This window comes from Pelecanus crispus, chromosome 1 (genome assembly GCF_030463565.1).
Source record: "Pelecanus crispus isolate bPelCri1 chromosome 1, bPelCri1.pri, whole genome shotgun sequence".
NCBI lineage: Eukaryota > Metazoa > Chordata > Aves > Pelecaniformes > Pelecanidae > Pelecanus > Pelecanus crispus.
The window spans coordinates 41144702-41170411 of NC_134643.1; the positions used below are offsets into that span (position 1 = coordinate 41144702).

A 25710-nucleotide genomic window follows, 5' to 3' on the forward strand; every position below is an offset into this window, starting at 1 on the left:
ATAATAATGTGAAGTAATATACCTCTAAAATCCTAAAAATCTCTCACAAATGCAGACTGCATGGCCTAATGTGCTCCTTTTTATTTTTCCTGTTTCTTAAGTTGTTAAGTTTAAAGTACAGAGTTCACAGTTTATTTTCTCATTGTCAGCTATTCACCTACAAAACAAAGCATTGGCTAGGCATCATCAAATCATTGCTTAGTTTTGCAGGCAGGGTGCTTGTGCTCATTTTGATTTTCAATAGAATACAGCTTATTTTGTTTTCTCAAAGTAATTTTACAATGAAGATGGTACACAGTTAAAGAATGTCAAGGAAACTAAGTTTACCAACATAAGTAATGTGAGCTAATATTGCTGCCCTTAAAATAAACAATGAGATGTGATGGCTTTCATTTCACTTCTTAGCATAGAGTGTTCAGGTAGGCATAATACTTTTTATTAAATCAGCTGATACAGTTGAATTAAATGAACATGCTGCCAGACAAACAATTCTTATCTCAGTCTAACAACATTTTATCAAAAGTAAATGTTTCTAGCCTTGGATTTTTGACACTTCTCTGTCAGAGATGATGGAGATACTGTGTGCTCAAAAGTTTCTTTAGTTTTTGCAGATGGCCTAAGAAAAATATTACCTCTCTCTGCACGCATTTGCTTGTACTGGATTTTGGAACATCATGCTTACAACACTACTATGACAGCTATAACATTGATTCTTTCTTGCTTGATGTCATTGGTTTTAAGTATTATTTAAAATATATATTTTTGTGCATCATTCATTAATTTTGGTTCACTATCAGTAAAATATTCATTTTTGTGTTTATATCCTCAAAGCAGTGTGCCATGGAATTTTATTTTCTTAGACCTGGGAAGATTCTTCTTGTGTATGGAAGTCAGGGTTATAGCCCCTTACAGTCCACACCAGTGAATTACACTGTCCTTCCCATTATGAAATATTTCACTGAAGTGGCTTGATCTAAAAATTTATGGCATAATATAAGTTACTGTCAGAGCGCCAGTGCTGAAAAATCTCAGAGTAAAATTTGGCACATGCCAGGATTTAATCCTGGTGGAAGGTGCCTACTGCGTAGTTGCAAGTTGCTGCACAACGCCAGAACCTCAGGTCAGGATTTCTACCCAGGCAATGACTACAGGACCCTGCTGTGAGTTCCCAAGACCAGAGACCTGCAGGAACCTAAGCACCGTGCGGAGAATAGACGCAGCCTGTTCTGAGGGAGACGCTCCTGTCAGAGAAAAGTTTTGCAATTTCTCCCTGGTTCTCTTCAGGTCAGGCAGCAAGTGCTGAAGAACATCACTGTCAACAAGTGACTTTCTTGTTGGTTTCAGGAGATGGAGACAGCCCCCACCAATGCCTGCCGGCATCCTGACAGGGAACTGATTCAACTGTGACTCAGAAGGAAATGTGTCACATAATGAGTCACCAGCATCGCACCCCCAGCACCTCTGCTCTAGTAGTTTAGGTCTCCTGTCTGAAAGCTGACAGTGACCTCACCTTACTTGTTGTTCCTGGGGACAGTGAAAGCAACAGATGCCATCACTACGAGGCATAAATATACTGTGAAGTGTTCAGCTACTATGCTGGAGTTTGCCATCTAAAGCCCTTTGTACTCTTCATTTTTGTTTTCGATAAGAATGGACAACTGCTTAGGTTTTCAAGAAACAAAAAGCTAAGGCAGCATTTACAGCACATTGGTGCCCTTATCAGGATAATGATCACTCATTTATGAACTCTGCATTACTGTAGGCTATGGCTATCTAACTACGATCCCCAGCTGGAGAAAAATTGGAAAATCATGTCTCATTTTCTTTCTAGCTGTTTTTTAATCTATTAAAAATGTTACCACAGTGAAGAACCACTTATAAAGACAACTGGACATGAAGAAGGTTGGGCCATCAAAGAAAACAGGAAGTGCCCGAAGGAGCTGCTCCTAGATAATATCACCTCTCACGGGGGTGGACCTAAAGCAGTAAAAAATCCCTCACTATGTTTCCATTTCCAAAATAGGTATTTCTGACTTGGATAAAGGTTTTGAGTTTTAATGAAGCCAGATGTCTGTCTCTGTGGGTCTGGGACAACAGATGGGTTGTTCTGTATTAATACTGTCTTCATTGTAAGTCTGAAAAAGGAACAAAGGTTGCTGGACAGTTTGGGGAGGGAGAGATGTGTGGCCGTGGTGCAACCTTTGTCATACTCTTCTTAATTTAGAATAGGAAAAGAAGAAGGAAAATGGAGGAAAAAGGAAGAGGAACTTTTACTCGCCTTTCCAATGGGAAAGAGAATTTATTTGCAAAACCTGTTTCCTTCCCTACCTCCCCACTGTTTGAGCTACTCTTTATAGGGTTAGGTGAGATTGCCGATCGTCCTCTCCCCTCTTCTCCCATAATCTCATTATCTCGTCTGTTAGTAGGAGCAATACAACGTCATAGTGGATATTAAGGCTATATGTCTACTGGTAAATCAAACAAGGCAGGTAGGGGCTTAAGCCCTGGGTCAGCCACCCACACCGCTCAGTTATTGGTGTGGTCCCTGGCCTGTGACACGTGGTACTCTCTGAGAAATGCCTGGGCATGGTCTGGGGATAGCATGTCTCCAGCATACATGCTGAGTCTGCCCACGCTGCGGCTTTGAAAAGTCAGGTTGGTAAAGGCAAGCTGTGGGGGTCGGGCAGGGAAAGGCTCCCTGGCCTGCTATTTAGGAGCATAGTTGCAGCTGGAGATAGTGCAAACAGACAAAATGGCAAGCAGCAGGAGCGAAGAGGTGGACCTCCTTCCATAGAAACAGGTCTGCGTGCTGTCCAACCCTTCTCAACCTCCTAGTCTTCAAGATTCCCTAACTGGTCCTTTCCTTTGTGACCGCTATACTCTGATATATCTTATAGAATCATAGAATCATAGAATCGTTTAGGTTGGAAAAGACCTTTAAGATCATCCAGTCCAACCATTAACCTACACTACCAAGTCCACACTAAACCAATCAAGGGTAGACTACACTAAACCATGTCCCAAAGTGCCACATCTACCCATTTTTTAAACACTTCCAGGGACGGTGACTCCACCACCTCTCTGGGCAGCCTATTCCAATTCTTGACCACCCTTTCCATAAAGAAATTTTTCCTAATTTCCAACCTAAACCTCCCCTGGCACAGCTTAAGCCCATTTCCTCTCGTCCTGTCACTTGTTACTTGGGAGAAGAGACCAACACCCACCTCACTACAACCTCCTTTCAGGTAGTTGTAGAGAGCGATAAGGTCTCCCCTCAGCCTCCTCTTCTCCAGGCTAAACAACCCCAGTTCCCTCAGCCGCTCCCCATAAGGCCTGTGCTCCAGACCCTTCACCAGCTTCGTTGCCCTTCTCTGAACACACTCCAGCACCTCAATGTCTTTCTTGTATTGAGGGGCCCAAAACTGGACACAGTATTCCAGGTGCGGCCTCACCAGCGCCGAGTACAGGGGAACAATCACCTCCCTGCTCCTGCTGGCCACACTATTCCTGACACAAGCCAGGATGCTGTTGGCCACCTTGGCCACCTGGGCACACTGCTGGCTCATGTTTAGCCGGCTGTCAGCCAACACCCCCAGGTCCTTTTCCGCCAGGCAGCTTTCCAGCCACTCTTCCCCAAGCCCGTAGCGTTGCATGGGGTTGTTGTGACCCAAGTGCAGGACCCGGCACTTGGCCTTGTTGAACCTCATACAGTTGGCCTCGGCCCATCGATCCAGCCTGTCCAGGTCCCTCTGCAGGGCCTTCCTACCCTCCAGCAGATCGACACTCCCACCCAGTTTGGTGTCGTCTGCAAACTTACTGAGGGTGCACTCAATCCCCTCATCCAGATCATCGATAAAGATATTAAACAAGGCTGGCCCCAAAACAGAGCCCTGGGGAACAGCGCTCGTGACCGGCTGCCAACTGGACTTAACTCCATTTACAACTACTCTCTGGGCTCGGCCACCCAACCAGTTTTTTACCCAGCGAAGACTATGCTCGTCCAAGCCATGAGCTGCCAGCTTCCCAGGGTGGTCTCTTCAGTACAAGAAAACACTTTAAAATTGTCCATTTAAATGTGAAATGTCTTACATTTTTATATTGATTTAATCTGGTTTTCTGGAATAACCACACAATTCCCTTTCTTGCTTTTTCACCACCTGAGAGACAGGACTCTTTTTTTTCCATCCTGTGCTAATATTTTTAACAATCACCCCACCTTCTCTAGTCTGGCTACTCAGAAAACACAAGAAAATGCAGTAGCATGTTGTCAAGGGGAAGATACTTCTCTAAAAGCTGGTATTTCTGGCAGTAAAATATCATAAAACCTTTTTTCTTTTGCATCTTTTACCAGAAGTGGATCATATTCTCTTGAGCATCTTAAATCTCTTCGTTTGAAAAGGCACCAAGCCCATTAAAGGCACCTGAAAAATGAGAGCCTGCCATAAGGTGCCATGCGACCTTTGCCTTGTCACTTCAAACCCCATCCTGGGTGCTACAGAGCAACGGCTGCTGATGGCTAAAAGATGGCTGTGGTCAAAGGGCAAGATTAAAAGTGCTGCTGTGCTGGCATAAGGCATCCTTGCAGAATTTAATCTCATGATTAAAAACACCTCGTGTAATCAATGAGTTGCATTGTGTAAGACAGAACTTCTGAAACATCAGCAGTTCGGTGACATGCTTTTATGAGACCTGTCATCAACCAACAAGCATATAAAGGCTTCTGATTTTCTAATTAAAAGGGTGAATTTATCTTGATTCCCCATATGCTAAGTGAGGTTGATTAGTGAAAGATATAAGGGATTAAAACTTTAGCTGATTATAATTAAGACTAAATTATTCATTGCAAATAAATTATCTGACAAGTTGTCCATTATCCTGCTCCTGAGCCAATCAAAACCCAATCCAACGTTTTCAATCCCATAACTATTTTGCAAGTTATTTCCAAATATTGACTACACAGGACAAAAACATTTCAGAAGACAAGCATGGATACTTAAGTTTATTGTCCATCAGTGTGAGATGGATAAGTCTGGAAAAGTTGGACAGTCTTAAAAGTTTTACTGTATGTCTAAAAAAATATATAGATACATCTTACGCACCATCCAGTACAAGACTCTTACATGTGCGTTTTGTGTATCTTGCTAAAAGATATTTAATTGTGAAGGAACTTACTTTCAATTAGAAGAGGGGCACAGTGAGGCATTTGCTACTCTATTTTTACGGTTCTCCAGAGGTGGGCCTGAGCAGCTATAGGTTGCAAAATGGTGGTTGAGACCTTGTGGTCTTTTTCAGGTTTTTAATGCAGTGCAAGGCTACAACAACCCCCTTTCCTTTTATAAAATCAGCTTTACACCCAGTAAGAGCACTTTCTCTGCCTATACCATCTCAAAGCTTCCTGCTGCTTTCAAAGGCTCAGCCTAGCAAAAGCTTTCTGTATTTCCCGCTGGCAGGTACCTAAGCAAGCAGCGTGACATACCAGCTCGCCGTGGCACACTGTGGTGGCAATGGGCCTCTGTGCACAGGTGGGACGTGGCCCTGGCTCTGCTGGCCACCACCTGCAGAGCTGGCACCAGCACCCTCCTGACCGCTGCCCCGCTGCCCCCGGCTCCCTTCAAGGCTCAAGAGCCGCTCGCCAGGTAACACTGCAGGAAAGAAACCCAGGGGAGCGAATGAAGACTTTTGTAACCCCCAAAACTCCTATTTGTTGTGGGATAACAGATATCCTGCCGTCGCCTGTATGCTCAAACAGCCCCCCGCCCCAGCCGCCCGAAAACAGCGGCGCCTGTGACGGGGACAGAGCTATCTACGCCCATGTCACGGGATGCTCACCAAAACCCTTCCTAGTTTGGCACTGGTGAGTCATTAAGCCTGGCACAAGCCCTTGGCAGTGGGCAGGGTGCCATGTGAACAGACGAAAAGCAGCGCAGCCGTGCCAGGGATCTGGCCGACTTCATCTCAGGAGCGACGGCACCGGGGTCGGCGGCATCGCACCTGCGAGCTCAGTGCCAACGCACTCGGCTAGCGATTTTAGACTGAGGTTAATATCTGCTGGGCCGAGCGGGTAGAGGAGCGTGTTCATGTCACTGCAGGCCAGAAGTAGGTTATGCTGAAAATTTTAAAGATGAGTTTAGTGGCCGCTTGTGAGAAACTGTTGGATTGAATTTTTAAATGAGCAAAGAGGAAACAATTATTTGCAAGGTTTGGGTGGGGGGTTTGTATTTTGTGGGGCTTTCAGGGTGTTGGGTTTTTTGCATTTCTGAGTCATCAGATTAGAAGTCTTGTTTGAATTCTTCATACTAGAGGATGACTTGCATGACTGGTGTTTGCATTTTGATCAGGTTCTTGAAAGTTTTTCTGCTTTCAAACGAAAACCTCTACATAAATGCATCTTTCAAGAAAAAGTGTCATCCGGTTTGTTCATAATTAGAAGGATGTTTCAGGAAAGCAAAACCTTTTATCTACCTTTTAAACATGAACACCATATTTATTGGCTATTAGAGTTTGAAGCTGAGGTACATAAAATGCACTTCCCAGGAAAGAAAGTGCTGTGTTATTGAGCAAGGCTGCAGTTATTTAGACCGAATCCTCCTGTCGCGGTTCTTTCAGACAGAGGAAGGTGTGAGCAGCAAAATGTCTATGTAAAAGAGCCATCTACAGTGGATTCAGTGTCTTTATTCTTCTCTCTTATTCCAGGATCCTTTTGCAAGAGGAATGGAATAAGAGTGGCTAAAGAGGGGCAAATTTGCAGAGAATCATGCTCCTGTAAGTACTGCACATCCCAGGTTACCAGAGTTGCGTGTGTGTGTGTAGCTACTAATAGTAACACCACACTTTTGTCTAATCCAAGCAGTTTTTCAGCTACTCTCCTTCTCACTGCCAGGATGCAACTTCATGTGTGACAGCGAAGCATGACTGTAAGCACGACCAAGGCTGAGGAGAGCCAGAGCCAGAGCGTATGACAGGCAGCGTGCTGGTGAGCCTGCGGCTCCGCTCCAGCCATCGTTGCCCCCCACGGTGAGAGATTTCATGATGAATAGTCATAGTTGCCACATCCTTGGCCTTGGAGGTGATCCTCCGTGATGTGGAGGTTGGAAAGAAGCGGTTGCAGCCCAGGTGGGGTTCCTAGATGCAAAAGCTTGTTTTGGCATGGTGGGGGATTAGTACAATCCCTGACGTATCAGTGTGCTCTGATGGTGCTGAAGAAATCTGTGTACAATCCCTTCCCTCCAAGAGCAGCAAAATAGCTAAGGGCTTGTAAGAATCCTGTCATGCAAAAGAGTAAAGAGGAGAAAAAGAAGTAATTAAGACTTCACACTGAGAAGAGGGAGGGGACGCTAAAGAGTGTGCACTAGCTGGGAGGATCCTTTTGTCCCAGGGAGCTAGATGGAGGCAAGTATAGAGTGCAGAGCTATACCAAGCAGGGAACACAAAACAAATAAAAAAGCCCAAACAAGTATCCAGGCTATCCAAGTGCTTGCCAAAAGCTGAGACATTGAGAATAGTCTAAAAGACAGAGGTTTTATAGGCAAGAATTCCCTTTTCCACTGATGGACCAAATGGAGCTGAAGAAATTGTACTTCAAAGGTCAGAGGAAGAGAGAAAGAAAGAGTCCCTGATTAGATGAAGAGAGTAACCTAGAAGGGAATCCCAGAAGGAGGGTGAGGACGTAGGAACAGGGGTGTCATGAACAATAAAAAATTACTGACCTAAATCCCAAAGAATGTTAAAATGTGGTAGGGAAATCAAGCAGAGATTTATATGCCAAATTTCTTATGCTGCTTAAAATAAAATTCAGTTGAAGCAGTTTAATTCAGAATGAGGGTTTCCACAGGATTTGGATTCTGGGACAACACAAGCTAAACTAATAGCGTGTATTCAGTGGTTATCACTGGTCCAGAGATGTTCACTACAGCTGTTCTGGAGCATCCCACATATAGGTAGTGGGTCATGATACCTATATATCTATAGACCTATACTATCTATATTGATACAAGGATCCAGGGAGTGAGCTGGAAGGACCGACAACAGAGGCAGTGGTGCAGGTTAGCCAGCTCGCAACCACGCGGGTCAGTGCTGGCACCCAACACGGAGCCATGCAGTGAATGTCCAGCAGGGACTTCTGGCTTAGGTTATGACACTCCCTAGGCATTTCATGCAAGATCAGAATTTAATTTCAGAAGCAGACCTAAAATAATTAAATGCTGAATATATGATTTAGAAAGTATCGATGGATGAAAGATGTTCCTTTTATAAGACGCAAAGGGAAAATCACTGCAGGTCACTCCTTTGCAAAGGTAAAAAGAAAAATATTCTTATATGCAAGCTATAAGCAAAGTAGCAATATATCTACAAGAGAAATGAAGTAGGGAGGAGAATATCTCTGATATTTCTGTTGTGTTATGAAATTTTGGTTCCTTTTGTATGTGAAGTGTATTTAATTTCTCTGGCAATTTTGGTTTGGTGTAGAAGTAGTGTTTTGATACTTCCACCACTGACATAAAATAATCAGGGTATATCCCCTCTGGAAAAGTTCCCAGACTAAAATAAACAAGTATTAGGACTTGAGAAGTAATTCTGTTGGCAGATGAATGCCAATGCCGGCTATAGCCAACAGACAGGAGAAATCAGAATATTTTAAAAATTATTTTGTGGTTAGCTAATATTTCCAGTTATTTGTTATACAAGAATTCAAGAGAGGGAATGTTTGTGTGAAAATTATAACTGGGCATCTCTTTCTCTTAAGAAACCCCAAAGAAAAAGAAAGTCATACGATATGTAGAGGCATGGATGACTAGTGAGCTTTTAATTTCATCCCAGGAGATGGGTTTAGAAAGTAGGATCCACGACTGCTCTGTTTCTCTCCAGAGAACTGTAACAGTACAGTATTCACACACACAACGCACATGCATGTGAGACAGCCCCTAAAACACAATTGTTAGTTATTTTCCTTGCTGCGTGTGGGTGAAGCCCCAGTGCTCATAAAATGTCTGTTATAAAGGAGAAGTGAAAGAGTGTTTGCCCAGTTTAGAGAATACAAATGAGGAATTATTCTAAACTAATTCAATAGCTTTTCTTTTCCCCAAACTGCCATAAAATGTAAAATATTTGATAATACTGTAAACAAAAAAATTATTGCTTGCACTTTTCCAGATGAATTTGTACAAGTTACTGCTATATTATACCACAGGGATTTTAACTATATGTTACAAATGATAAATTCTTTAATGCATTAGATATGATTAAACTTATGAAAATGCCAATGGTGAGCTTAGAAACATGTTTTTAGCACTAGGATTACTCCCTTCCCTCCAACATAATTTTTATCTATAGCATCAGGAAGATCTTCTACTGAGACTACCACGAGGCCAAGACACAGAAGTCACTTGACGATAGACTTGAATTAAGATACTTATTTCCCGGTAACTAGTGAAAATGTGGTCAACATCATCCATTACTTACAGTGGCAACAGACAGTGGAAGGAGAAGTTGAGGCTGGACATTTGTGACAGAGAAACCATCTGGAGAAACACGGAGAGAACAGGCTGCTGTCTTGCTTCTGAGTGTCAGACCCGCCTGGGAAGAGAGCTCAAGCGATCTGCCCCAGGCTGCGCTGGAAACGGATCTTCCCTGCTCCACAGCAGCTGGCTGTCGCTCTGGGAAGGTCCTGAGCTAACACACTGCCACCTGGGCTTGGTTAAATACAACTCTTCTGCAGGCAATTAGCAACTATAATAATGATAACACTAATAATAACATTTGAAACTTGTCTCCACCGGTCCTGCTTATGAATGCCTATGGGAAGCGCAGGGGAGTGTATAAAACTACTTAGGTAAATGTGAATTCACTCATGAAGAGTTAAGCCAGCAGCAGTTATTTCCTACCAATTGGTGTTTCAGTTTCAGCTCAGACCCGGATGATTTTGGCAACGAGTGTCCTACGCTGTGCTCCTTTTATTGCTTTAGTGGTTCAACAACCAGAAGTGATGGATACAGATATTGCTTTAGTGGTTGGTGGGTCAGTAAAACCCCCATCTGCACCAGAGGAGAGAGCAATGCCAGCTCAGGTATCCCAAAGGCAATGAATGACAACAGACTCATGCACTTCATGAAGGGGGGAAGGAGCGCAAAGGCCAAACTTTGTAGTGCTTCGCTGCGTGGCAGAGCAACGCACAGGCTGTGCTCCCAGGGTAGGTCCATTCGATGTTTTCCAGGCAGATGTGAGGCCTCTCCCTCAGCTCATCCTCCCTGAAAACAACGTAACTTTGTTAGCCGAGCACAGAGACCTAATTATTAGGGCTTCCTGGGCTAAGCAGCTTTTTGTCAGTTCACAGTGTGACCAGCTATAAAAAAACCCAGCCCAAAATACGGCTCTCTACCCTCAGGCCGCGATGCCATGACGGCTCATGCCAGATCTGCACACTCCTGGGTCATGGCACACTCCGGTCCATCCCAGCATGGGCTTGCTGACCCAGCCACAGCTAGTTCATAGCTTTTCCTGATTTCATGTTGACTGCTGAAGGATGGGTAATACATGGTCTGGCATGAAGCTAGGCTCTTGATTTGGCACAAAGCCTGCTGCTACAAAATTAATCCATTTACATTTTTGTAAACGAATATGAACCAACAGAAGAGGGGCCATAATCTTTTAGAGTCAGTATTGGGAACTCTAAAGTCAGATTTATCTTCTGACCAAACCTCAAGTGGTTTCAGGGCTCAGAGCACCAACCACCTTTTCACTGGATTAGCATGAGAAATCTCCATAAATGTTCTCAGTAGAGAAACACTCAAGGCTGAGTGGGGAAGTTGTGACAGGGTCAGAGCATGGGCTGCTGAAGAAGATGTCTCAGATTATCTCATATTTGTACACTTTTTAAAAAAAATCATACTCAGCAGCCTTCAGCTATTATTTTACTTGGGTTCTAGTATGGATTACTAACAAGGACATGGTAACCACAACTATTCATCACAAAATCTTTTGCCATGCTAACAATGCTAAAAATCATAAAATTCTTGCTCAGGATAGTCCATGTTTGAATATAAACCATTTTTCATATTGTTTTTCTCCCTAGGGAACACTTTTCTTGAACTGGAAAGGCCAAGCTAACTGTAGGGTAAGCTACAACATCTGCAGTCCCAGTCAGCAGCTTTACCCCTGCACTGGAGCTTGGAAAAGGAGACTATTACATGACTTTTAGCAAGTCACTTCAGCTCTGTTTCATCATCTCCTCCATTTCTGTCTTGTCGGTTTTGATAGTAAGCACTCAGAAAAGGACTGTCTCCAGCTATGTATTTATAACACTAGAACCTTGATCTCTGGAGCTCGTAACAGCTCTTTATGCTGGTGAATTTGAAATAAATATGCCTTTAAACTGAAAAAGCAGACATATCTTCATCAGTATGAAAACAGAGGATGTTAGAACTGCTACTTACACTTTAAGAAGATAATAACAATTTCATGTTAAGAAATTGTTTTCCTGCAGATGATTTTTCCAGCCCTGAAAAAGGCAGGGTACTTCTGAAATTGTTTTTAGGAATATACACTAGAATTACATAGTTCTATATCTAGGATCTTCCTATTAAATTAAATCTTGCAATCAAGAGAACACTTCCCATTCTCTTATGCCAACATAATATTTCATGACCAGATTTACCATATAGCGCGTAAAAGAGAGACCTTCTTGCACACTTTCCAAACACAGGCCCTGAGCAGAAAATCTTTATATTTGAGCACAAACTTACTTTTTAGTAAACACCTCCTAAATGTGCTGAATGAGTAATATTCAGGCTTCCCATTTGAGTAAACAGATTGTATTACTTCTCCCAGCTAGTGCTAGCCATCTGAGTGCCACACATCCCATCTACGCCAGTCACCTGCAGTCAGCAGAGACACCCACCCTTGGGAGGCAGCGGAAGGAGTAAAAATTCCCTTCTCTCTCCATTGACTTCCAGGAAGACTGGATGAATAGCTTAGACCAGGTGCCTCCTTTTCAGACAGCTAAGGGTGGTGAGATGAATCGTATCCCTAGCCTTCAAAGTCATCTGACTTAACATCAAAGGAAAAATATGAAAAGTAAAATATATTTGTGTATGGGAGATACATGACTCCTGCCAGTATGTGATACTGTATCCGTTTGGTTACCAGCGGGAATCAGTGCTACACCATTGCCTAGTTATAAGGGAAAGCGTGTATACCCCATAGAACATAAGCTTGCTGGGACTGTACCTAGAAAAAAAAGAATTTTAAATGTGCAGGGTTGTCTTGGTGGGTCTGCCCCTGTGCCCAGCCACCTGTCACAGCTTCTGCCTGAGCAAGCGCTATAGAATTGGGGCTTTAATGCTTTTATTTCTAGCTATCACAATGTGTAATGAAATAGGAAACATCCTGGAGGTAGAAACTGTAATTGTAAGTTTTGCACATACGACCCGTGTGTTTCAGGCCCGTACCAAAATCTGTGGGGCTCCCCAACAGGCGCAGCAGTTTGTTTGTGCAGGAGCCACAGCAGGAGTGGGGTTAGTCTCTTGCACTAAAAGGATTTGGTTGTTTATTGCAAGAATATTTATATCACTCTGTGTGTGATTTCAAAAAGACAGCAAGACAAGAGAAAGAGATAAACCAAAAGAGAGATGAGAGAAAAAGAAAGAGAAAAGAGAGAGAGAAAGAAAGAAAGAGAAAGAAAGAAAGAAAAGAGGGGGAGAGAGAGAAAAAAAAGAAAATCTCACTTTTCTTCTCTGAAGGTGCTGCCACTTTTTTCAGTGCCAACCCAAGCAAGAAGCAGATCTAGTTAAGGAGCAGGGTTGCAACAGGAGCCATGTGCTCTGCTGGAGGTGATGGGAGCATGGCAGGTCACTGAATTTAAAATTCAGCTTATTTCTGCTGAGAGACATGTTCAGCTGGGGAAGCAGCAGACTGCCTTGGTCAGTTGGTCTCCCCACGCAGAGTGGCTCTGTTGCTCTCAGATGTGGCAGCTCTTCCACTAAGAGTATTGAAAATGATGAGCAGGATTGGAGTGGGAAGAGGTGGGAGAGGTTCAAATGTTCTAGCATGCAATATTTACAGTTGAATTTCTGCGTCATGAGATTTCATAAATAGCTCAGCTGCATGGTAAACAGAAGTCTGAATTTATAGTCCCAAATGGGATAGGAGTACGGAACCATCACTGGTATCCAAGGCTTTGGGGGCAGTTTTGTAATAAACCAGCATCCTATCAGCTGCAGCAAAACTGAGACCCAGGAAATTTCTGGAGGGTCCCGAGCTGGCATGTACATGGAGTTATATCTCTTGCTGGACAATGTAGTGAAGACAAAGAATAGCTCAAAAGTAGCTGCTATTGCCCCATTACAGAGCATTATAGTCCATGATACAGTGGGGTTGTGGCTCACTTGGGAAGGCTCAGTCTCAGCCCTGCGATGGTAATGGCTATTGGAGTTTCCCAGGCATGCCGGGGGTTGGTTTCATGCAAGCCAGAATGAAAAGTAATGCAATTCAGTTTACTGGCTGCAGACACAGATTAGCTTTGATGCAGTAATTCTCTCGCATCAGCCTAGAAATATGTTGCTGCTTGAATTGGCTAAGGAGGTAAGCAGCAGCTTTGGACTTACGATCTGGGTTTCAGCCTTCATTGGGATGAACACGCAGAAACACCGAGGCTGGCAAGAGCAAATGGCTGTGCTTTTTGGTTTTTTTCTGCCTAAGTCTGTAGTAAACAAGTCTCAATTTAAAACACGAGCTGGTGATGGCTTTGGAAAATAAGGTAGCTCAAGCCCTTCTGAGTCCTTGCAAGCCTCATTCTGTCCTGGATCTGCAACACAGTACCAGAAATCACTGCTGTGCCTGGCGGCTGTGCCTTTGGCCTTATGGAGCTAAAAAACGTGCAGAGTCACCCAGCGTGATGAACAGGACCCCAGCAAAGCTTTCAATGTGGCTTCACAGCTGATTCTCCTCTTCAAACAAGCACAAAGCCCAGCCAAACACTTCCACAGTCTGTCCATACATGAAACCATCGGCAGGCTGCGGGGCCGGCATGAGACACAGGTAGCTAACGGCACCGCTGGGGAGCTCAGGGACCCTTCTCCAGGCACCACCAAACTCCTGCCAAGTGGCATGAGCTGGCTGCCTTGGGCTGCCCAGGCAGCTGTGCTCTTGTGGGTCTTCCGTAGGTGCACGCTGGCAACTTGCTTGAACAGGGCTGGGGCTGTGCTCCCAGCATGACCCCGGTGGGGCAGCAATACTGGAGTCCTCTGGCTTCTGGTGGGATGTCAGACTGTCACCATCTGCTGTAGCCAGAGTTCATTTGCTGTGCTTATTAACACTTATTTAGGGGAGAGCACCTTTTTGGAAGTAGGCCTGAGTGTCAAACTTAAAAACCTGTTAAAAAGCAAGAATGAGAATCCAGCACATTACAGCTCTGTTCCCTTCCCTAGCTGAGACCTGTCCGAAGGGAAACTAATCCTCCTTTTACCTTAGAAACTGTGACTGCTTTCCCCAGGCTGCTGGTTATACACTTGCCGATCATTTTTTACAAAGCCATTATAATAGCTCTTACTTCCCAGATTAATTTTTAACTATGACTCTCTTAAACACTTTACATTTTTATCAATAGCGACTGCAGCTTAATGGAGAGACTGTCCTACGTAGCACATATTCATAGAAACTACATCAGTCAGTCACATGGAAAAGTCATGCCAAAAAGCCCACAACACACAAAATAAAACATTGTCTGTCTTTTGACATGATTTAATAGTTTCAAATGAGAAACAGCACGCCTGACCAGGCAGCTCTCCAATGACCACCAGCAAGAGCACTGCTGACTGCAATCTTGAGAACTGAGATAGGAAGGGTTCCCCTGTCACCACCGCTGTAACTCCTGTCTCTCCGGGGATAATCATGCTTGGGAATGTCAGTCAGCACCTACTGTGGCACTGGCTTTTGTTTCTCTAATACTTTCTCTCCTCTGGAAAACATATTTCCATCTGTAGCATTACTCTTCATCTTAAGAAACACTTGAAACTGCTGCTATCTCTAATTCTTGATTTATCCTCTCATTTACTAGCACTCTGGCAGACCTCTTAGTTGCTATACAGCAGCGTGAAGCATCTTATTTTTGGAAAATTTTACATTTTATCTCCTGTTTGGGGTCATATTATTTTCCAGAATTGGCAGATTTCTTTTTAAACTTGGTATTTTTTTTTCCCTGATGCTCTGGTATAATTAGCACTAAATCAGACACTGAAGGCACTACAGCAGAAGGCTGAGATAGGGTTTCCTGATAGTAAAAATATATGAGAGACTGAGATAAAGATACTTCTGCTCCCAATATTCCCTCCTGGAAACTACAAATCCAGCAGATGAGAGGCCATCTGTGGGGATACCTTGTGATGCGTTTTAACACTAGAACAGTAATGGAGCTGCACTTCTAGGGATTCCCTTGCCAGCAGCCATCCCTGGAAATCCCCTGTAGGAGTGAAAGGATAGATAAGGACAGTGCCATGGGAACAGCTAAACCTTCCCTTACCTTTCCTAAATAAACTCAAAATTGGAGAGTAACTTGCAAAAGTCAACCTAACTAACCAAGTCTTCCCAAATCTAAGTATTTTGTGCTCCATTTTAGTATAATAACTAAGAATTATGAGAAAACACAGTAAGAAAATGAGAGGTCTTAGTGCTTTTTTTCTTGAAAAAATGTTTTAACACCTCTTTGCGGTGAAATCTAATATCAGATTCAGTGTACACTTTGACACACCTTTATCCTTGTGTTTTAGAAATATTAAAAAAAATAAATAGGCTTTATTTATGAAAAAAAATCTGCTACATTCTTCTAGGGTAAAGATTAATGCAGAGCAGTGCGGTGACCCTACAACTTTCTTCCAAAGAAAGCAAACTGACAGACTTCTCAACATCATGCAGCAAGACAGACATCCGTGAGAAGCTGCTGCTCCCAATTCATGAGTCTCACACAGTTTTGAGTTCAGCAGAAATCAGAAATCTTTGCCTCCTTCAGAAGTGGTATTTCACTGTTTTGGCTAATCAGGTGCACCTTGCAATGAAGGGGCACTATCTTCTGGTTCCAGCTGTTTCTTCCAAGGGACTTAAACCCTAATTTGAGAAAGAAAAAATTAGCCTGTTTCACCACTGCTAAAAAGCTGCTAACCCTTGCTCTAGATGACTGCATTGTATTTGTTTTTCCTGAGGAACACTGGGACAATCTGTAGGTGGGAGAAGGAAAGACCCTTGCTGTGCTCCAATGCACTTTTTTGTTCTGTCTAAAAATTACTTACAAGGTTGGCTATTCGCCATGTTCTGCCTCCACTCACGATGGAGGATGGTGGTCTTATTATGACTAATTTAATTTAACGTTTTGGCAGAGTGGAATGCCCTAACTGTGCCCTGCACATACTCTGGGCAATTTGCCTTCCACCCACTTCTGCAACTGCATTGCCTGCATCTTTTGGTGATGCTTTGAATAGAGCCAAAGAGCATCCACAAACTCTCTGGAGCAAAGGTTTAGAAAAACTGCAGAGAATTTCCAGTGAACACCCAGAGCTATGACAATAAAGCATTTGGGGATTCTGAGCATGTTCATCTCTCTTGATGACCTCTTCCCAAATTTTCCAGCCAGATGCCTTAGGCTTTTAGCCCTCTGTGGGCATTAGCAGAAGGAATAGCCAGCTGGAAATCCAAATGGCTACTAGATGAGTGTCATGACTGCTTCAGAACATGCTCATTAAGGCCTTGGCTTTCACAAAGACTAGGTAGAAGACTGTACTGGTTGACTTTAACAGCACCACATGGATACCTGACTGCATGGGCCTGCACATGCAATCAGCTGCAGGACAGGTTTTCTATAATTGCTGCTGTCATGTGTTAAAGTCCCTTCACCTGTGCTGTCATAGACAAAAGTTTGCAGATTGACTCCTATAGACATTCTTATATTGATCAAAAATTGATGTGTATCAGCCTAGCCTGTGAATTAAGTCAAGGAAAAAAAAAAAAAAAAAACATTGATTAAATGAGAATAAAAATAACAAATGCATATCTGTTTGTAGACCAAGACACACACAAGGAGGTCAAACCGTACCATACAAGGTTCAAAACAGATTAGGAGTGTCCACATACGATTAGCAGCCATTGTATTAAATGAGCTCAGGATACCTCTTTAATTAAGCAGGTGCAACTATGCAAAACAGGCCTCACCACTGTAGAAGAATGTACTGAGCCAAGACCAAAAATAGCAAATGTATGAACACAGCACATACATGACAATACATCCTCTTTAGCAGCTTCAAAGGTTATTTTGAAGCATTAAAATGCTAACAGCTTTCACTTTCTTTAAGAAAACAAAGAAGGAAGTCGAATACACACCTACAACAGCCACAGTGTTGATGTTCCTCAACTAAACACAGAGTTTTAGGCAGAAGGGCAGGTCAGATTTTTTTTTAATGAACAAAATTTAAATCACAATTTACACACATTGTGATTGCTAGTTAGGTTGTTATACTAAGCTAACCAGTCTAAGACAAGAAAACGTATTTTTTTCCATTCCCTAGCTCTGTTGAACATTACAGGCTTCTTGTCACATAAATGTTAATTGATTTGCATGTAAACTATAGTTTTGTAGTGGACAGAGAGATCAGTCCACATAGACGCAATGACAGTGTCAGGTGCGTTGTTCACTTGCATTGTATCACTGGGTATCGTATGTCTTGAATGACTTCTCTTTGGGGAAACAGAACAAAAATTAGCTTTTGAAAAAGAAACTCAGACCATTAAAGTTTAAAATGAAACATAATGAAGCAAAATATTTATAAATGGATGTCAAAGGGTCAATCAGACTATAGAAAAGTTTAACAACAGTAAAGATTAGTAAGATTCATTACTGTTTTCAGTCTAAAAGTACTGCCTTTATATCTGTCATGTGGTGTAAAGAAATCTTTGCTTTTTCAGATTGAACAACAAAAGTACTCCAGAAGGCCATCCTCTACTTAAAACAGGGTGTCACTTACGGTATTTTGTAATTTGTTTGTAGTAAATGCATGAGTATTTGAGTGACAAAAGAAAGGTTATATTAGAATAATAAAATGCAGTATTTTCCTGGACAAAGTGTACAGACGTTCATTTCAATGACATGGCACAGATGCTCAGCACGCAATTATGCTGCACAAAAAGGTGGCGGCATCATGAAACTGGTCTCCTAGTTTAGATGAAAGACTGTGTTCTTTCATCTTCAAAACTTGTTTATGTTACTGTAGGGACCAACGTTTCTGCGAAATATCAGTGTTGTGTAACCTACTGAGTATTTATTTTTTAAATTCAGTTTGGAGCTCTAAAATCAAACTTGAGAAGAAATCACATGCGTGAAAGAAACCCACTATTTCTGGCAAAGTATTATATGCTCACCTATTTATTTGAATTTTAAATTTTATGATTTCATAACAAAATTAAGGTAGTAGCACCATTGTTTTTCTTGATGGAGCAGAGAAGCCAGTTCACAAACAATACTGGCCTCGATTCTGTAAACACTTGTGTACAGGCTTAGCTTTTGTACCGTTGATAGTCTCATTGAATTCAAGGGGATTATTTGCATTACGAGTGTTTTGTGCATCTGCCTTTGCTTGAGCTGTTGTTATAACATACACGTTTTCAGAGCTGATAAATTAAAAAGAAGGTCCAGTTGTGTCATCCTGGCAATGCTTTTCCATTTTAATAACAAAAGTGAATGGCAAGGCCCGCCTGCCCAGCGCTACCTCGCCCACAGAGAAAATACGAACTTACACACAATTTATCTAATCAGGACGGTAGTTCCTGACCTAGATCCTCCGCAGGCTAACGCAGAGCCCACAGCAAGGCCAGGCCGTTCCTCACGCTGTCTGTAACCCGGGCAGGGCTGACAGGCCGGGGCCACAGGTGATGGGACCCCCCCTCTGGCAGCCAAGGCGCTTCCTGGGGGAGCGCGGCCGCCCGGGGTAGGTCTCCACAGCCCCCCGGCACCCCCGGGGGCTCCTGCCTCCGCAGGGTAACAAAAGGACCGGGGAGCCCCGCTGCCTCCGGACCCTGCTCGCCCCCACACCCCCGGCCTGGCCCGGCGCACCCAGCCTGCGCGCCGCCCGGGCCGGGCCGCCCTCTCCCCTCACAAAATGGGGGCCGGGCCGGGCGCCGCCGCCCGCCGCGCCGGAGCTCCGCGTCCCCAGCCGGCAGCGCCTCTGTCAGCGCCGGCGCCTCCGGTCCCCCCAGACTCGCGGAGCGCGGCGGGGCCCGGCCACTCCGCGGCCTACGTGCCCTGCCGCGGGCCCGGCGACGTGCGCGGCCCCAAGCGCTGGGCCGCGTCTCCCGCGGGAGGCGGAGGGAACGCAGCCGAGCGAGCCCGGCTGCTCCTTCTTCCTCCTCCTCCTCCTCCTCCCCGTCCCCCTCAGCCCCTCCGCGCCGCTCCCCGCGGGGCCGCTCCGCTCCGCGTCGCGCCGGGCCGGGCCCCGCGGCAGCGCCTGCCCCCGCCCCTCAGCGCTGGCTGCCGGGCCGAGCGGCGGCGGGGTCACGGCGGCGGCGGCCGGGTCAGAGGGTAAAGGTTGCTCCCCCAGCATCCTCCGTGCTGGATACTCAGCCATCTTGGATCCGCGGGACAAGAAAATTCATGCGGTGAGTCCGGCCCCGGCCGCCCCCTCCCCCGGCCCCCGCCGCCGCCCCGGGCCCCGCCGCCGTCCCGGCCGCGGGCCGATGAGGGAGGGCCGGGCGGCGGCGCGGCCCGCGGCGGGGCCCTGCGGGCCCGGGGCCGTCCCGCCGGGTTTCCGTTTGCTTTTGTCTGCGAGGGGGAGCGGGGGGGACGCGCGGCGCCCGAGCCGGGAGCGCAGCCGCAGGCCCGACCCGGCCCGCCGACCCCCGCCCTCCTTCGCGGCCGCGGGCGGCGGCGGCCGCCGGGCGCCGCTCCGGGGCCGGCCGAGGCCGCGGCCCAGCGGTGCCTGGGCCCCGCATCCTCCGCGGCCGCCGCTGGCAGCTCGCCCCGCGGCCCGCTCGGCCCGCCCGGGACGGCTCCTTCCCGCCGCCGCTTCGCCGCCTGCCCCAGCCCGGCCCCGGGCCTAGCGGCGGTCGCCTCAGCGTACCCCCCCACACACTTCTTTTCCTCCTCCCGCCGAGCCCGTCTCCGCGCTGCGGCGGGGGTGTGCGGCCGCCCGGCTCCCGCCCGCCGCCTTCCCCCGTTCCCGGCGCCGGGGCAGCGAAAGCTGCCACCCACGGCCGGGGCTGCCGCCGGCCCCGCTCCCGGGCGGCGCCGGGCTGCGCGCCTCGCCGGGGTGGCCTTGCGGCCTGCTCCGCCGGCCCCCGGGAAGGCCCCGGGTGAAGAAAGGGGGTGAGACAGGGGTACCGCTGGTTTGTTTTCTTTCGAAAAATTTTCTTTTTTTTTTTTTTTTTTCGCCTGCGCCTTTTCCACTCTCCTCCTGGCGGCGGTTAAGGTGGTGTGTAAACAGGTTCTGGTGTTCCCTCAGACGTGTTTGTAAAACAAACTTGAAACGGACCCGGCCGCTTTCCCCAGCGCTGCCCCCGGAGGAGGGAGCCGGCCTTCCCCTGCCCCCCCGGGGCGGTAGTTTGAAGCTTTGGCCCGAACCCGACCCGGGGTGGGGAGCGTACAGGTGCGGGCTGGGGGAAGAGGTGACACAGGGTGACAGGTTAGGGATGAGAGGGGGACAGTAGAGCGGTGGGAGAGGCGGTGTTTAGGCTGTAGTTCGTGTGTGTGTTCCTGACGGAAACGAGGATTTGCTTACAGGTATCCTAGGTTTAGCGTTTCTGTTTTGGGGTGGGTTTTTTTTTGTGAAGTTACGGGTAACTTTGTTTTGGAGGTTTTGTAATATGAGAAAATGAAAACATGCTTGTGTTAGATGTGGATCAGCAGCAGAAGCTGCTGATCCACATCTAACAGAAGCGTGTTTTATCAGGGGGAAAAACTTGTTTCCAACTTCGCACTGTTTTATTCCCAGGGGAAGATAAGAACTTTTTGCGTCTCCTCCTTGTATATGTACATGTGTGCGTGCGACTTGAGTGTGCGAAGGAGACATTCCTGTGTGCTTGCACGGCAGTAACATCTGGTGCTGGTGGCTGGCTGCTAGTCTTAACTCTTCAGCTGGGGGAAGGGAGTTTAAGATGATCAAACCTGCTGTCGCATCAGTTAGTAGAAACCTTTATGTTTCTGGAAACTTGGATGTGTTTCAGACTGTTAAAACTTGTAAAGACCTGCAAGAGCAAAATAATTGTTTAGGTTTGTATTGCAAAGGCATCTTTGCTTGGACCTGGAAGAATTGTGTGTGTGTGTTCATGTACTTTGAGTTCTTTTAAAGTGGTGGTGTGTTAGTAGAACGTAACTTGTGAGATCCAGTTTTATGATCTTGAAGACTATGTGTGTGTCCAATGCCTTTTTTTTTTCTAAACTTCTACTGTTGTTTATGTTGAGAATTCAGCCGGCATGCTAAACTTTAAGGTGTTGACTGCTTCTGATTTTAGGAAGGGATTTGAATACTTGCTATCATGAGCTGACTGACTTGACTTGCAAGTGTATTTCCGTTTCATTTTCAGGAAGCTGTTGATAAAGCTAAGAGTGTAGTAGTAGATAAACCTTGTCTACATGTCTCTTCCAGAAACTTAATATTGCTGTCAAAGTAGTCATTGTTATTGTAACCCATTTGTGTGTCAATTCTACCAACAAATGAAAGCAAAAGCCCTTGGCTAAGAAATGAATATAAAAAAAAAAAACCCTGGAATTTATAAAAAATTTGATTTGACTTCTCTTTAAAAGAATCTAATTTTAGAGAATTGGTATTCAGTGGAAAAAATAGGGCAGTTAACATGTCCTGAAGTTTGGTGCTAAAAACTGGTCCCGTAAGTGGCTGTTTGCACCTGAAAGTCTTGGTCTGTACCTCAGCCCCTTCATATGAAAGTTGTGTGCACCTGCAGTGGAATGGTACCTCTCAAAGTATTTCTGCTGTATTTGCTATACTTCTAAATGTATTTCTATCTAGATAGAGATTAGCTCTGAAATTAGAAACATTATTATTGCATTTTTAGCCTCTGCTGTAGCCTTTCTAAAAAATTTTACTTATTTCTGTGTTAGTGCAAGGGTCTGTCTGTTGTGTAGTAATTGCAAAGTTGTAACCTCATTATAGCTGTAAAGCGGTCTTGTATCATTGTGTATTAAAAAATATCTTGCACCTCCTTGTTTTTATTGACTCAAGAAGCAAACAAAACTTAAAAATACACCATAGTTGAATTAAAATAGAGGTTTCTTGCACCTGGCTTTCTGACTTGATCTGGAAACTTAAGAGAAACATTGAACTGCTTGTTTTGTTATGAGGTAGTATAGGAAGTGCGCCTAAGTTACCAAGTACAGAATTTTGTTCTAAAGTAAGCAGATACTTGTATTTAACTTTTTAAAAACGATATCTTCCCTTAAAGCTATGATGTGCTTGAATACAGATTTTTAAAAGGCACCTTAAAAACGTGTTCTTAAAAAAAAAAAAAAAAAGAAAAAAATTCTTAAATTCTTGGCAGAATACTTGCTGTATTTGTTGTGTGTGTTTCTAAATGCTAGCTTAGATAGAAGGCTCTGTGCCAGTTTATGTAGAGGTGCAATACCATAGTAAGTCAAAACAATATTTTTTTTTTTCTGCAGATTTAAATGATTGCTCTCTAAGTGATGTAGTCTTTCTCATTTTTTAATTATTATTAATACAGTGTATACATGAATTACAGTGCTTGTCAAAAGCCAAGAAGTTCAAGTTAGGTTAACTTTGCTTCATCTGAGCTTTTGAGGTGTAAATAAATAAAAAATTGTATGTAAACATTCTTCTACACAGCAGAGATCTGCTAATATTTTTGCTTGAAATTTATCCTGATGTCTCAGATACACTGTACTGAGCAATTCAAAACAACCTCTTTCAGTTGTGTTTCTTGAATTAGGGTTGGCCTTTCTTTTTTTTTTTTTTTTTTTTTAAATTTATTTCCAAATGTGCTTTAGCACATACGTTCTGTGTTTGTTGCATTGGTCTCCTGACTCAGGTTCCTGTAAAAACATGTGAACAACTGAAAGTTTGTGGGTAGTCTCATTGACTTAAAAGCACCTACTTGCATGTTGACAGTTAACTTTGTGCGTGTGAGTTTCAGGATGGATGCTGTATGTTGACAGCTAGCTGTGCTTTTATTGATCATTATAACAGCGTAGGAAGAATTGTGTCAAATGAAATTATTGCACAGTAGGATGTTTAAAATTGTCCTTCTGCAATTATTTTGTTTTTAGAGAAGGTGTGTGTATACCAAACGTGGTCTGTGCTAATCAGTAAGAGATTTCTGCATAGGATTTAAAATATTTTGTGTTTGTATTTAGCAAAAATAGAAAAAAACCCATAAAATGTTCAGATTGCTTTTAGTTTATATTTTGTCTTTTGTTTGTAATACTCCGCTGAAAAACCAAATATTTGGATTGTGGTAGTGTGTACTAGCTCAGCTTCTGGTCTGGTTGTGTAATAGGCCCCAAATCAAGGTGTAAATGATCCTTGTCCAAAGAGGTTACTGAGTGTGTCCCCCCCGCCCCGATTTGTCTTGGGATAATGTTGGTTATCAGTAGTGTTACAGAAAAGCATGCATTATTTTTTTCCCCTTGACTTGCTTGCTCTGACTGCTCTTTACACTGCTAATGTGTTTTATTTCACAACTTTCTACGTTTCCTAGGATTCCTTTCAGGTTATGCTGGTAGGTTAAAACGTGATTATAATTGAGACTTTTTACAGACACATCCTTCTCTTGTTGAATTGCAGTGCAAGAGTTATTGATCAGAAATTCATCAGTAAGTAAACCATTGTTTCCTCCTGTTTACCTTTTCATTTGGGATAATTTTTTGGGGGGTATTTTTAAGAATCATCTTGTACCCCATGTTGCTCAGGATTCTTTTTGGTTGCAGTGAGTGGTTTAATGAACTTCTGAAACGTTTTCAGGGTTCTGCCTTCAAATTTTCTATGCATTTGAGATCAATGATGGATGAATGTAGTTGGCTGAGGTCAAGTTATTTGCAAAAAGGTATCGTTTATTTAAAATGAAAACTAGTCTAAAACGCTGGTGTATTTGCTGGAAGCAAAGTGGAAACTCCTGGTTTGTGTTACTCTCACTTGAGCAGACAGTAATCCAGTGGACTGAGCGTGAGAGTAAGAGTCAGAGCGTACTTTCTGTCTTTCTCGGTTACCTACTGAAGTGATGGGTAACTCTGGGTAAGTCGTTTAACCAGTCTATAGCTGAGTTCTAGTCTGTAGTAAGAGCATAGTGCTTTCCCATGTTTTACTTGCATGGTTCAATGCTTCTGTGGAACTAGATACCAATGGCAGTTAACATGCATAGTTAGAGAAAGCAATGTTAAAAACCCCCAAATGGTCCTATACCCAATTCAGTAGGTGGCAGTTGTATTGTTTGTTGTTACATGTTTCAGAATTGTATGTCCACAACATTTTCCTTACAATCTAAATACATGTGTATTTGAAAACAATAGCAAGGAGTTTCCAGGCACCAAAAAGAAGCAGGGTGACTATTACATTAAAACAACCGCAACTATTTTAAATTATAAACTGTTAATGCTGAGATTTGTAGGCAACTTCTTGGAAAACAAGTTTTTTCTAAGGCTGCCTTTGTAACACGGACAATGATAATGTAATATCATATATTATCTTTTCTGTCTAAGGATTGTAGGAAGATGCCCATCCTAGTGCAAAATAACTAACTAATGCTTGTGTTGGTGGACCGTGTACTTGTCATATAGTCTATATGACTGCGTGAGTTTTTTCTTCAAGCTTCCCTGGAATAGTATTTTTCAACTTCCAGCCTACTAAGACCTTGCATTGTTTGAGGTAGACTGACTATTCTTTGTAACTATTTTTAATGCATTTTTTGTTCTAATTGTGAAAACTGTTCTTGCAAAGGAAGCATTGCCAGAGAATTATAATGATGGTCTGCCAACCTTCCTTCTGTGGCTCTGCTGTGTAGGGGACTTGTTCAGGTATATACTTGGAGTCTTTCACCATTCAGTAGTAATGCAATTTGTGAGAAAGTACTTGTTGCATATAAATATATTTTTTAAAAAAAGTATAAAGCAGGAAAATAGCTGTGAAGCAGGAACTTTATGTAATGACTGAGTAGGCTAAAAAAATGTATAGAAGGTCTTCTCTCTTCTTCAGAGTGTACACCATGCTTTGTGGTGTGGAGAAGTGGAAATCTGAAAGGTTTTCAAAAAGTAATCAGAGCTGTATGCAATGTCAACTTTTGAAACACTGAAAAGATGATGAGCAATTCTGTATGTTAGAAGTACCTTGCAATATTGTGTCCACTTGTAAAACTTTGCAGTAAAAAATATTTTTATATGAGATATTTGATTGATCTGTTGCAATGTTGGTACTGTTCTTTATACTTCGCTGTGTGGTGTACCTTTTTCAACATGTGAAAAGCATCATTGTAAAGTAGAAAGGTACCTTACATTGAAATCTTAATTTGTTGGCTTATTTACTGGATGTGGACACACATTTCTAGTAAGTTGATTCTTCAGTATCAAAATTATTAAGATCAGCATTATACACAAGAATAAGTCAGTATCTCTTTTTATTTCATGGCAGAAGTTGAAGTAAATTCAGGTTCCTGTGCTATTGTGATACAGAATTAATTATTTTCTTAGGAAACTTTTTGGCACTTTCAGGATGATATGTT

At 43.8% G+C, this 25710-nt stretch overlaps 1 protein-coding gene across 2 annotated transcripts in view; it reads left to right on the forward strand.

Annotated features, from left to right (window-relative positions):
* The first annotated feature begins 19534 nt into the window (after nt 1-19534).
* Nucleotides 19535-25710, forward strand: part of CNOT2 (CCR4-NOT transcription complex subunit 2) — a 94072-nt gene continuing 87896 nt past the window's right edge. For both annotated transcript variants that reach the window (XM_075723592.1, XM_075723672.1), the window contains exon 1: nt 19535-19626. The gene's annotated coding sequence lies outside the window, so the exon portion shown is untranslated. The remainder of the gene's footprint in view (nt 19627-25710) is intronic.